Raw genomic sequence first — 14942 nt, 5'->3', positions numbered from 1 at the left:
ACACCTGGAGATTTTGGGGTGGAGCTTGAGGATGGTGTGGTTTGGGGAGAGGAGGGACTTTAATGGGATATAATCAGGGCTATTTTTGGGCAGGAACGCAAAGGAACTGAGTTTCGGCTGGCTTCCAAGTTGGCCACACCCAGCAGGAACTCATTAGCATTATAGGCCACACCCAACAGCAGAAACTCATTAGGATTGGCTACATTAGGGGTGTGTGGCCTAACATGCAAAGGAGTTCCTGCTACAAAAAAAGGCCCTGGGTTTTGACAACAAACAAGGTAAACAGAATAACAAGCAAAAGGTGGGTGTGGCTGGATGACCACACTTCTGGTAACATGGGGGTGTGGCCTAATAGGCCAATGAACTGTGCTGTCAGGGGGTGTGGCCTAATATGCTAATTAGTTTCTGTTGTTGGGTGTGGCCTATTATGCTAATGAGTTCCTGCTGGGCTTTATCTACAAAAAACCCCCTGGATATAATGCTATAGAGTCCACCTTCAAAAGTGGTCATTTTCTCCAGGTGAACTGATCTCTGTTGCCTGGAGATCAGCTGTAACCACAGGAGATCTCCAGCCACCATCTGGAGGTTGGTAACTACTTAACTACTGCTGCTCCCTACGCACAGCCCCCCCCCCAACATGTAGGTAGGAAGACGTTCCCCTCCCCTATGCGCAGTTTTGCTAACTTGATGGGTAGGAAGGAGTTGGTCATATGCTGAATTCTCAATATTTAACGCCAGTGTGGTGTAAGGTCTTGGGCTATGGTCTGGGTTCAAATCTCCACTATGCATTGAAGCTTGCAGGCTGACTCTGGGCCAGTGTCTATGCCTAATTTACCTCATAGGTTTGTTTTGAGGGCAAAATGGAGGAAGGAAGAATCACATATGCCATTCTGAGTTCCTTGGAGGAAGCATAGGGTAAAAATATAACCAGTCAGACAGATGTTATACTCAACCCAGTTTAGGGGAAATAATCCTGATCTCAGCATTACATCTAAAAAGAGCCTCTGCATAGCAGAAACATTGGGTTGGATCCAACCAGCTGTTTGGCTTCTGAAAAAGGGGAAAGGGTGTCCCCTTTGACCGCCAGTGCTGGGGATTATGGGATGTGGGCTGTAGTAAGAAGGAGAACTGGGTAAAACTATGCAAAAAAACCAACAACCCTGGCTGAATCCAACCCATTGGCTTTAGAGGTGAATTTTTACGCGGGTTGAATACCTTTACTGAACTGTTGCTATTTTTCCTCAGAGAGAGCTGTGCCTTTAAAAATAAGATATATAATTCGGTTATGGAGCTTGCTGGAAGGAGCCTAGGAGCTATATAAGGGAGAATTTTGTCTTTTTGTGTTCAAAATATAATTCTCAGCCTGCGTAAGCTCCAAAAGGTCAGAGCATGATTTAATAAATTCATCTTTCAAGAGTATAAGATTCCTTCTTTAAAGTTTAACGTAACCACTTAACTGAGGGAATGGATGCATGGGGCATTGCTAATGAGCTCCTTAACATGCACGTCACAGATATGAATGCACGCCACACAGCCACCGAGAAGACCTCCTTAATGAATTTTGTGTGATCCCTACTGTGGGGAGCCTTTGATGGTTCTGACTACCAAGAAACAATACAGAGGAGAGGGTCCCTTGCCCCAAACCCTGGATCATAAGCAAAATGGATTGTCAGATGTCTGTGGTGCAGTAGGCTACAGCATGGGCTTTGCAGAGGGAACTGTCCAGTCACATGGCTCTTACTACACCAGCTGTGGTGTAGTGGTTAAGACCGGCGGACTCTAATCTGGAGAACCGAGTTTGATTTCCTCACTCCTCCACATGCAGCCAGCTGAGTGACCTGGGGTCAGTCACAGTTCTCTCAGAGCTCTCTCAGCCCCGCCTACCTCACAGGGTGTCTGTTGTGGGGAGAGGAAGGGAAACAGCTTACAAAATAAATGCAACATTACAATTTAAACAAAGACTTTGATGCTCCAACATCCTGGGTGATTCTGGTTTCACTAGTCTGGCTCGCTTTGGGCCACAGGTAACAAGACAAGGGCAAAGAAGAGCCTTCTGGCATGCAATTTTAGGGCTGCCAGGTCTCCTGGTATGGCAGGTGAAAAGTACTGAGTTCGGACATGTGGCAGAATGATCAGCTCATAGTTTATTAACTCACTGGAAATTAGAAGACAAACTAGCTGGTCTGCGACCGGCTTTTATCCGTGCACAGACACACTCAAAATCCGTGATAGGCTCTATTTACACTACCTACTCCCCATAGGTACATACCAGGATCCGCCTGAGCTCATTGGTCCACGTTAGGATCCTACCAGTCTATTGTTCCTAGACCCGAAGGTCTATACGACCACATGGCCAGGCTAACGCTGGTGAGGCTATCTTAATACATAACAGCAGGAGACCTCCAGCCTGACAACCCTGGTCCTGCTGGGGGGAGAAATCTAGCGTTTCAGCGGAAACCTAGAGTGTCAGCTTGATGTGATGACGCCACTTCTGGGTTCAGCACAGGAAGTGATGTCACACATGCGAGCAATGTCAATTTACGTGTCTCACTGTCTCCCACCAGTTGCCAACACTGGGCTGGCAACCCTAGCTTCTGTCTTTATCCTATAACAAGTACCTATAACAAAGGAGAACATAGGGTCACTAACTACCATAGAGTTTTTGCCCAAAAACCAGAGCGTTGCCCCCAACGACCCTGTCACTTCCAGGTCACGTAGGCATGTCACTTTAACTTCCAGTATTCCTCCCTTGGGGGGGGGGGTAATTCCACCCACTGGCCAGGTGGGCAGCAGTGGAGAGGTGGGGGTTGGTAGTGGGAGACCCCCATTCTCACCCAGGGGGGTCTAACATCCCTATCCTGGGTTCACCATGAGTCAGTTGTGACTTGATAGCACACATTTATTATTATTACCAGAAAATAGTTGTGGCTCAAATCCACCATCTAAGGTTGCTGCCTTTCTGGCAGAACCCCTGTGTCTTTAATATTGCAGATATAAATTCAACACAGGACGCTTTCCCCCACAGGGGCTTAAAGCCCTGGGGGAAAGCTTTACCCGCTGAATTTCTTTCTATTCAAGGTACAGCCACCCTGCCAGAGGAAAAGATGGCAGGACTATCTGTTTCATACTGGATACGCCATGCTGCAGCTAAAATTCTTGGCAGAGCCTCCCAGGGTAATCTAGCTGCAGAGGGAAGCAAAGTCGTTTGGCAGAGCAATAACTCAGCTGCAGATAACGGCTGGAATCCAAAGAAGCAATTTAGAGTTGGTCAAGGGAATGCTATGTGCAAGCTGGAGCTTTCGGTGTGCGATGTCATTCCCGGTACCGTCTCCAACTTCTAACCACATGGTCAGAGTGGACCACATGGTGACATGCCATGCTATTAATAACTGGGCATCACAAGCATGGTATAGACCCAAAAGATCAGCCCTAACTATGTGGAAGATCTAAACTACAGCAAGTGTTTGATTGCACAGATTTCTTTATTCTGTTTGCTAAGAAATCTGTGTAATTCAAAAGCCTGGAGGGCTCAAAACGTATGCAGCTTATGACCTATTTTATTCTAGAGCAATGTTCTGCTGGTATGTTTGCCAGGTGCAGAGAAGCACTCTTCCTTTTATGGGCACAAATATAATTTAGAGGTTTTAAAGTCCAAACAAGGTAGAACTGCACAGAAAAATACTGCTGTCAAAAATACATTCGCAGTGATCAAATCCCTTATCTGTATAGACACCCCCACCCCCCGGACAGGTTACTGATTTGGGCCTCTACTGTTGGGGCAGCTCAGATGAATCAGTTGCTGATTGTTGAATGTCCAGGATCCTGCAGAGATGCCTGGATGAGTCTTAAAAACTAACGACATAAATGTGCTTCTATCGCTTTTCAAATGTTTACTGCTGTGTAAGAGCACAGAGGTGGAGCTGCGGTGGCTCAAGTGGCTAAGATGCTGAACTGCAGGCTGTGGAAGGTCAGTCGTTCAGCAGTTCGAGACCCGGGTTGCCGCATGACGGAGTGAGCTCCCGTCTCTAGTTCCAGCTCCTGCCAACCTAGCAGTTCGAAAGCAAGACATTGCAAGTAGATAAATAGGTACCACTTCGGTGGGAAGGTAACAGCGTTCCGTGTGCCTTGGTGTTTAGTCACGCCGGCCACATGACCACGGAAACGTCTTCGGACAGCACTGGCTCTTTGGCTTTGAAACGGAGATGAGCACCGCAACCCTAGAGTCGGATTTGACTGGCTTTCGAGCAAGGGAACCTTTACCTTTACCTTTAAGAGCACAGAGGAAAACTGAAACCTTGCATTCCATTTAAAGACTTGTGAGATGCTGTATAACCTAACTAATATGAAGTGTGTCAGCCTTTGGAGAAATGGAAAACGTCATTTTAATAATGGAGAAGGAATGATGACAAAGGCACATTCTAATAAACAGTGGCCTTTTCAAACAGCCCGTAAGGCAATCTGGATTTTGACATGCGCTAGGTGAGCTGCAACTGCATGACCCCCTGACGGAAGCAGCTTTTTTTTTTTATTGTGATGCATTTTAAATTACTTCTCTGATGGCACTCAAGACTTTTGTGTTTGGAAGGCATGTTCGATTCCGGAGCCACTTAACTTCCAAGTTAAAGAAGAGGAGTCGCTTGTGTCAAAAGAGGATATTGCCTTGAGTCAAGAGCTATACATTCTGTCATTGTTATGATCTCTTGTATCAAAGGGGGAGGAGAAAAGCTTTGTATAACTTTTATTTTAGATAGACTTGTTCTGATACAAAGGGCTAAAATACATGTAACAGCAACAGATCCAGGTGTGGTTGCCAACCTCCAGGTAGCAGTTTTCTTATCAAAAAGCCTTTCACATGTAAATAATCAAAAGGCTTGAGTCTGATAGCTCAAAAAAAAGATTATGGTTTCTCCCCTCTCCGATTTTATGTTCACAACAACCCTGCAAAAGTATTTTAGAACAAGATGTAGTGACTGGCCCAAGATCACAATAGAAAGGAACTCTGCTAAAATAATGTATGGGTGACAGCAATGAATGTTAAGGAAGTGCTGTTACCACCAATGGCCTGCCTTGTTGTTTGTGGAAATTAGCTATGCAGCAGGGAAGACCAGAGGGGTACAGGGACCACACACAACTTGTATACCAAGATGTATTATTGCGGATGAGGAGTTGCTTGAGATTGGGCAGTTGTCTGTGTGCAAGAAAAGGTTTGCCCCCCAGTACTTGTGAAAGAGATCTGTCTTTGTCCAGTAGAGGTTTTAAGTCACTGATGATACCTTGAACTGTTTTGAGTTGAGAACTGTATGTGACCACTAATGGTGTTCTGTTATTGTCTCTTTGTCTTGCAACAGGTTTTCTCTGGCTATCAGTCTGGCTTTGTTGATCTGTTTCTTGACTTCATCAGGTGGATACTTTAATTCCAAAAAGGTTCGTTGTAGATCCCTCAAGTGAGACTGTCTGTAGGACTGGAGCAGATGCGGCTGTAGCGCAGAGCCTGGGACTAAGAGAACTTGAGGCACAATGGAGCATTATACGCTTTTGAGAGAGTCTCCCAGTGGCTGGTTCTCCTGTACTTCTTGAGGTGTGAACTAATTATATTATATTCCTCAAATGCCTTTCATAAGAGATTACAGCCTCAGGGTCCATAGTATCTTCTGGGGTCTGGTGTGCATAGGGTTGCCAAGTCCTCGCTGTAGGTAGAGCGGAGGACTCCAGTGCTGCTCCAGGAGTCCGTGCACATGCGCAAAGCGTGCACGCGCCGCAACCACGTTACCCGGACGTGACGCAACCACGTTGGGCATGCCGGGGGCAGGGCCACAATCATCCGAGGGAAAACCATAGAGTTCTCTTAGCCCCTCGAATGACTGTGGCCCCGCCCCCAACACGCCTGACGCGACTGAGTCACTTCAGGGTGACGTGCTGATGCCGGGCACGTCGCGTGCTTTTGGGGGTGGGGTTCCCCCCGGGGCCCGATCCACCGGCGGCAGGTAACGGGCCTCTCGGGCGGGGGTTTCCCCGCCCCCCGGGGGGACTTGGCAAGCCTAGGTGTGCAGGATTCAGTTTACCTATCCAGTTAGCACACAGGAGACTCTTGCAGCTTCAGCTACATGCTTGCTTCACATAAACTTAGAACTACAATCTACACACAGAGAACTAGAACTAAATGAGGCTCCGCCCGTACAGGCCTTGATGTGGGAAACAGAAACTAGGTTGTGAGGGCTCACTTAAAAGCATACTCATATATACACATATATACATCACAGGGAGCTATGATTTAAAGGGGCAGTCTGGCACGGGTGTGCAAGGAGAAACAGCCTGTTTAGCTCTTTCTCCTCATGCCTTTTTTTCCTGCCAAAAGTCAATACCTTTCCAAGTGGCCTTTACTACCACTGGGGAAAATTCACATGTAACCAAATTTGATTCTGGGTGTCTTGCTTGTAAGTTTTTTTTTCTTGCAGGTTTAAAATACAATCTCTCATTTCCTCTTACTTTTCAGTCAAAAGGCAAGTGCATTTTGAACCCCAACATAAAAGCAGCGTGAGAAGGATATTGGTTTTGATTATGCCATGAATCTGAGCTGCTTGAAAAACCTATCAGAGATTATCCCCCCCCTCCAACCTGTGGGCATATTTACTTAAAACATTTCTCTACAAGCATCCTCAAGGTGGTTTACAAAATCAGTTTAAAAAACAAATTATAGCTATTAAACATTAATAGCTGCATGGCAATTACAGATCAACATGATTGAGTAAACCCACACTTAAAGCTAGGCTTGCCAAGTCCCCCCGGGGGGCGGGGAAACCCCCGCCCCAGAGGCCCGTTCCCTGCCGCCGGCAGATTGGGCCGGGGGGGAACCTCACCCCAAAGTACGTAATGTGCACGTCACCCGGAAGTGACGCGACCACGCCGGGCACGCTGGGGGCGGGGCCACAGTCATCCAAGGGAAAACTCTATGGTTTTCCCTCGGATGGTCGTGGCCCCGCCCCCAGCGTGCCCAACGTGATCACGTCACTTCCGTGTGATGTGATTGCGGTGCGCACGCGCTTCGCGCATGCTCCGGGAAACAGCCGGGAGTCCCCCGCTCCAGCTAAAGGTAAGACTTGGCAACCGTACTTAAAGCCATAGATAAAAAGTAATATATTAATAATAATGTTAACTTGATATATTTTCAGGAAAAGCTGTTTCTACCAAATCCTTTGGCAGAGTTATAAGAAGAAGATGGTCTGACCGATCACAGGAGGGGAACTGAGGGCCATTTTGACCCCATCTTTTATTTTTATTTTTTTTTAAAAAGGATAGGAGGTAGAGACCACTCAATTCATTCTTTGACCAAGCTGATAAATGGGATAAAGGTGTTATTCTCTTAATTTATTGTTGACTAAAGATTTCTCTAGCATTCTAGTAGTACTAGAATTATCTTTCACTACTACTCTGGAAACTCAAGGACTTTTTTTTTTAAGGAGAGAATCTTGTCAGCTCATTTTCTGATTCTGAGCTAGAAATGTCAGAATAATTGTCTGACAGTGCAGTCATAACCAGAGTTAGGCTCTTCTAACCCAATTGACTCCAATGGATTTTGAAGGGCGTAACTCTGGTTAGGATGGCACTGTAAGTTACTTGGAATAGTTTAAAAATAGTGCATGTTATCGTCATCAGGCAGCAAAAGTAAAATGATTTTAAGCCTTCTGTGACTTGAAGAAATGGCTCTGTGATCATTTTTAACCTTTCATCAGGATAATTGCAAAAAAATTAACAATGATAGAATGATTATAGTGTGTGAGGCAGGAGAGTGATTAGCATTAAAGTGCCTATTGCTTTTGACTGAGAGGTGACCTATTTATCTTGCATTTTGTCTGGAGAAGTAAGTGCTATGAATTCAAAGGAATCTGAATGTTTCTGATGGGTATAATATTTCCTACAAATGTTTCCTGGTGTTTTAAAAATCAGTTCCCCTGGAAAAAATGGCTGGTTTGGAGAGTGGTGGGCTCTACAGCATTATACCCTGCTGTGGTCCCTCCCCAGGTTCCACCCCCCAAATCTCCGGGAATTTCCCAGCCTGAAGTTGGGAGTCCTAGGGAATATAACAATTAACCTCTGATCTGCCTTTTCACAGTTCTCACTGCACATCTCAAGGCTTAATTACATGAGATTTTGAGGAAACTGTGATCTAATCTTCCTAGCATTTTTTAATTGAATTAGCCGCCGTGTGCGGTCCAATTCTCTTATTTATTTAATTAATTTATACCCTGCCTTTCTCCACAGTGGGGGACCCAAAGTGACTTATCTCATTCTCTTCTCCTCCATTTGATCCTCACAACAACTTTGCGAGGTGGATTGTGCAGAGAGCATGTGACTGGCCCAGCAAGCTTATATGGAAGAGTGGGGGTTGGGTCTCCCAGAATCCACCAACCCAGGGTAAGAAGGAAAGGTTGACTCTTCCACTCTTGCATGCTTTTGTCTCTTAGAAACAGCCCCATTACCCGAGGGAAAAATGATGGGTAAAAGTTGGGTTTGTATGTGTCTTTTTTGGATCCACAAGTACATGTACTGTCTAGTTTTGATTGGCAAAATCCTGCAAGGGCAAAAGAGTTAAACCCTCTTTTTTCCCATTGCCAAAACGGCCCTGGTCCAAAGCAGTGTCTGTCTGCCCAGTGCCCACGTATCTAGCTAATCTTCCAGTCAGTTCCTATGATCACTTCAAATGACACAATAGCACGGATGGGGGTGGGACTTTCAAAATTGCACACCTTCCCATCCGCATAGCATTCAATGGTGCTTTGACTGTGATCTCTTCAGAAAGATCGTATCAAAGGAGGTTGGGGAATGATCTCAGCGAAACAGGGGGGAACCCCAAAAGCTGATGACTAGCAGCCAAACTGCACACAGTATGTTCCTTCACTTGTTTACACTCGTTTTCCCATGTGCCCAGCAGGCACACATCAGCTGCAGGGAGCCAGGACCATAGCTAGAAAAGTTTAACTGCGGGGTGGTGGTGGTGGTGGAGGGAATATTAAAGTGGTGGTCAGCCCGTCATGAGGGAACTGCCTCTTTAAAAATATTGAGCCCAAACAGGCTTGGAATAGCACCAGAGGGAGAAGCAGAGGTTCTGCCTCCCCCACAGTGGTTTTCTTACCCAAAAACTCTGAGCGGAAGGAGTCGTTTTGCTGATTTTGCTGCTCCACGTGCACAGATACTCCACATGGAGAAGCAAAATTGGTGACATTACCCCCTGCACAGTCATTGGGTGAGAAAATAGTTGGGGGGGGGAAGGAGCCCTATCTCCCCCTGTGGCACCATCACAAGCCTATTTGGGCTCTCCCCTTTTTAAAAGAAGCAGTTCCCTGCAGCTGCTGTGTAGCTATGGGGAATATGGGGAAAAATTAGTGTAAACAAGTGAAGGAACATATCATGTAGTTAGGCTCTAGGGGACAACATCACATGGATACTCTTTAAAAAAAAAACCCTCCATTTTGGATGTCAAACCAGAGCAAAACTGTTGTGTGGAAGCAGCCAAAGTAATGCAGACTAAATTCACCAACATTATCAAAGAAGGAGACCCAGCTTGGCAACCCTATGCCTCAATAGGTAAGGAAACCCCCCCCCAAGCCTTTATATATTTTGCTCTAGCCACCTAAGTCTGATGAACAACATGTTAAATTCAAAAACTTGGTGGCAAAATATACCACAGATCTGTCTCTTACACTTAAATTGTTGCTCAACATCTCTGGCCCAAAGCAAGAGAAAGAAGAACTGTGCCCACTCTCAAGCAATAGGGACCATACTGTGAAAGTGTCAGATGCTCCAAGGAATAGAAAACTTGAAGATCTGGCACCAAGTAGAGAGATTTCATAAATAAATAAGCAAAAGCTTCTTTGGCTCAAAGACACTTAAGTTGGAGAAGGCAGGAACATTCACACAAGTTCCAATATCCCTTCTTAACCACTTGACAGGGATCACCCCACTTCTCTAGAAGTTATTTCCCTCAGACTGGATAGGGATCACCCTCCTTTAATAGGAGCTATTTTCCTCAAGCTTGGGGATCCTTCTGGATCCTCTCACTCCCTTAACTTTCTTTTCCAGTCAATGGTCAGTTCTTTTTTTTAACATTTTATTAAGTGTTTGAGATACAAAGACACAATACATACATACATACATACATACATACATACATACATACATATTAGATTTCTATACCGCTCCTTTTCCATAGACTCAGAGCGGTTTACATAGTTTTATACAATTATCTAACCTAGGGGCACATAGACAGGGGAGGTGAATTCCTTACCCAGGCACCCCCCTTATTTAGGCAGAATCTTTTCTTCTTAGCTTTCCCCCCCCCGGCGGATTCTTTTGTTGGTACTGGCAATGTTACCGACGCAGGTCTTCAGGTCTTTCCGGCACAGGCACAGATCTGTCCATTCTTTTCAGTAGCGACCCCTCCCGGTTACGGCAGCACACAATCTTGCCGTGCCTCGGCACCCCTCCAGTCAGCCGGCTTTCGCCTCACATCACTGCCGCGCCATCCTCCGAGGCCGATCACTCCTGCTTGCAGCCTCGCCACTGCCGCCGCCATCTTCCTCACAGCCCGCTCGCCAGCCTGCCGTCGCCGCTGTCACCATGGAACTTCAGCCAAGGGAGAGAAGGGTGCCCCCCCACTCCTAGTGAGTAGGTACCCAATTTATCTAATTGCTTAAGGCTTTCGAACCGCTAGGTGGGCGGGAGCTGGGACTAGGACCAGGAGCTCACCTCGGCCACGGTGGGACTCGAACCGCTGAAGCTGTTCGGTCAGATGGAATACTGCAGGCATTTACTGCTTGCACCACCACTCCCATACATTTCCAAAAGGATAATCATAACAAATTACATGCAAGAACATGAACAATGGGAATGAAATTACTATAGAACAGTTATAATCAGTTCTTAACTCTCCTTCTTAACCGTCATTCTTAACCAACACTCTCAGCTGTAGAATTCTGTTTGACTCCCCTGTCACTCAAGGTTCTCTGACAGGGTTAAAGCATTAACCATATACTGTTTGTTGCACTGGTGCATGATGACATCACTTCCAATGCAACCCAGAAGTGCCAGCATTGCACCTGGGTGACACTCTAGTACTTACTCTAAAAACTCTATGGAAAGGTGCCCCGTGCCCCGCTTATGGTGGGCAAATTCCTGGCAATTTTGGGTGCTGCCCACTGATGCTCATTTTGTCAGTGGGCAGAAACAGGCTGGCCAAACAGAGAAGGGTAGCAATCATCATCCCCATGCGATGACATTTGGTGTGACCCAGAAGCACCAGCACTGCTAGTACTAGAGCATAGACCTGGCATGATGCCAGTGCTTCCAGATCATGCTGGAAGTGACATCATCCTGTCGGGATGATGATCGCGGCCCTCCTGTCTGGCCAGCCTATTTCTGCCTGCTGACCAGCTGAGTGTTGGTGGGCAGCAGCCAAAATTGCTGGGAGTTTGCCTGCCTTAAGCAGACACCTGGCAATTTTTACAGGTCTGTGTTTAGGAGAGCCAGTTTGGCGTAGTGGTTAAGTGCGCGGACTCTAATCTGGGAGAACCGGGTTTGGTTCCCCACTCCTCCACTTGCACCTGGCTGGATGACCTTGGGCAAGCCATAGTTCTGATAAGAGCTGTTCTTGAAAAAGAGCAGTCTCTGTCAAGAGCTCTCTCAGCCCCACCCACCTTGCAGGGTGTCTGTTCCGGGGAGGGGAAGGGAAAGGAGTTTGTAAGCCGTTCTGAGACACCTTTGGGTAGTGACGGGCGGGGTATAAATCCAATCTCCTCCTCCTCCTCTTCTTCTTCTAGGACACAGCCCGTTTTGTTTGGGTTTTTTTGTTTGTTTGTTTAACTTTGGTCTAGCCTGATCTCATCAGATCTTGGAAGCTAAGCAGAACCGGGCCCTGGTTAGTACTTGGATGGGAGACCTCCAAGGAAGTCCAGGGTCGCTACGCAGAGGCAGGCAATGGCAAACCACCCATCTCTGTTCATCTCTTGCCTTGGAAACCCTATGGGGTCGCCATGAGTTGGCTGCGACTTGACGGCACTTTCCACAAGCATACTTTTCTTGTTGTGGGAATACTTCGTGTGTGCCCAGTTAATTTAGCTGACGTTATTTTTTACCAGTGCCATATGTTCAGACAGCTTTTCCCCATTCCTGGTTATTTAAGCAACTGAAAGTCATTACTATGAGTGAATGTTTTTGGAACAGCTAATTAACAAGATCACTGTGATTCAATAGAGAAAAACCTCCTGATGTATTAAAAAAAAAAAGTGTTAAGCAATTTCCCCCCCCTCAGCAATGCCGAGAGAAACTTCTTTGCAAGCAAGGACATGTTACTTTTTATTATCTTTGGAAATATGTTAATAGACCCCTAAAAATGTCACTCATAAATAACAACTGCTAAGAAAATAATTGCACAAAGTCCTATTCCATTACTGATAAGCAGAATTTGTTTACCCTGGTAATAATGTAAGAATAATCATCAGGTTTTATTAGATTTTTAAAGTTTTGTTCTGTTTGATATAACTTAATTATTTTTAGTACACGATCTACTATAGCATGTGTCCATTACTGAAAAATTAATACATTAACATAAGCTTGATATAATCAAGAAAATCTAACAAACAAACATACTCTGTGTATGAAACACATCTATCTATTATTTCCTGAAGATTTTTTCCCCCTGTTTGCTAAAATGTGTAAATGTATCTTCATAGCAATTTCCAGGGCAGAAAAATAAATTCACTACCCAACAGGAATGATTAATTTTTTTACTGACTTCGGATTAGATGGGGTTTTGGGGGGTGGGGAGGAATCTAAAAAGGTCAAATATAAAATGCAGGTTTTAAAGAATACAGAGAGGACTAAGAAAATATGTTGAAAGTGTAGGCATGGTGCAAATACAGGTGAAAGTCTGTAGGGCTGGCTGCATCTAGTAATCACTGGGTATTGGGCTATCATTGCACTACACCAATCATTTGGTCTGGCTTGTCCACACAGGCTAATCTATTTGTGAATGTCTGCTAAAGTAATTATGAAGGGCCTTCTTGCCATCATTTTCATTTGGCAAACATTTCACATCAACTCACCAGCATGGGAAGAGACCTGCTATTTGTCATTCTTGGGAGATAAAGGCATAAACCCCAGAAATTACACAAAGATGCTCCAGGTACCTGAGGGCTTCCTATGCTTAAATGTCATGTATAGTGAATGCATGCAATACTACCCTGTATCTGGCCCAAGAAACCTTCAGTTGTGTGTATTTCTTTAGTTCACAGGAAACTTCTATCTGCCCTTCCTCCCAAAATGTGTACAAGTAGTCATAAGAACATACATAAGAACATAAGAGATGCCAATGTTGGATCAGGCCAAAGGCCCATCCAGTCCAACACTCTGTATCACACAGTGGCCAGAAATACTAGTGCCATCAGGAGGTCCACCAGTGGGGCCAGGACATTAGAAGCCCTCCCACTGTTGACCCCCCCAAGCACCAAGATGACAGAGCATCACTTGCCCCAATCACTTGTCAATGCATTCACCATCTTATTGGTAAGTAGCTTGAATAAGATGCTTAGTCTTCAGTCCGAACTAACGACACATGGTTGGATCCTACCTAAAATTTCTCCGTGTGTGAGTGGGTCGACTTTGGTTGATTCCCCCCATCCCACAGAAACAGCATTTCTGAAGGCACTCTGGGCTGGAGGGGGAAGTTGCATTCCAACAGGTGGAGATCCTTCCATCCTCAGAATTTTTAAGCTGGATCCAAGGCACTGGCTTGTATCTTACTACCGAGTTCCAAAGACTTACGGGCACTAAATTAGAGTTGCCAACTCTAGCTTGGGAAGTTCCTAGAGAATTTTGGGTGGTGCCTAGGGAGGGCAGAGTTTGGGGAGGAGAAGGAGGTCAGCTAGGGTTTCCAACCCCCAGGTGGAAGCAGGGGATTCTCCGATATGGTGGGCTCCAATCTGCTGCCAGCCAGCTGGGGGAAGCCCCGCCCACAACACCTGGCACAATGTCCCCAGCATGATGACTTCATGCAGAAGTGATGGCATCACGCTGGGGACGCTGCGCGGCAATGCTATGGTAACATAGAGTTTTGCCCAAAATACTAGAGCATCACTGTGCGGCATCCCCAGTGTGATGACATCACTTCTGCATGACGTCATCACGCTGGGGACATCACGTGTGGTGACATTGCCCCACCACACCCCCACTCCTGAGAGAGCTCCCTCCCGCCCCCCACCAGGAAGAGAAGAGGACCTGGCAACTCTAATGTCTTCAGGGATGTAATTCTGTGATGTCTACCTACTGAGGCTGGCATTTCCTCCAGGGTAACTGATCTGTGACGCCTGGAAATCAGTTTTAACTACGGGAGAACGCCAGGCCCCATTTGAATGCCTGCAACTCTAGCACTTTAGAAGAGGATCTGTGATTTCTATTTTCCCCTTCCAGATTTCCCTCTGTGCTGTTTCTAAGGGTCTGCCGCTAACCAGGAAATCAGAGTGGTCTGCAGCTGGAGGGGGAAGTAGAAATATTCCACCTCAAATAAGGTCAGCTCCTTGAGTTGATTTCATCGTATAAATGCCCACTTACTAGGGAGCAGGGCTATTTTTGGGCAGGAAGGAATGCACAGGAACGAAGTTCCGGCTGGCTCCTGAGTTGGCCATGCCCAGCAGGAACTCATTAGCATAATAGGCCACACCCAACAGCAGGAACTCATTAGGATTGGCTACATTAGGGGTGTCTGGCCTAACATGCAAAGGAGTTCCTGCTCCAAAAAAAGGCCCTGGGTTTTGACAACAAACAAGGTAAACAGAATAACAAGCAAAAGGTGGGTGTGGCTGGATAACCACACTTCTGGTAACATGGGGGTGCGGCCTAATGTGCTAATGAGCGGTGCTGTCAGGGGTGTAGCCCAATATGCTAATGAGTTC

Source organism: Gekko japonicus, unplaced genomic scaffold, assembly GCF_001447785.1.
Source record: "Gekko japonicus isolate JY-2015 unplaced genomic scaffold, Gekko_japonicus_V1.1 scaffold51, whole genome shotgun sequence".
Taxonomy (NCBI): Eukaryota; Metazoa; Chordata; class Lepidosauria; order Squamata; family Gekkonidae; genus Gekko; species Gekko japonicus.
The sequence above is the reverse complement of the archived record's forward strand: the minus strand, read 5'-3'. Positions refer to the sequence as shown.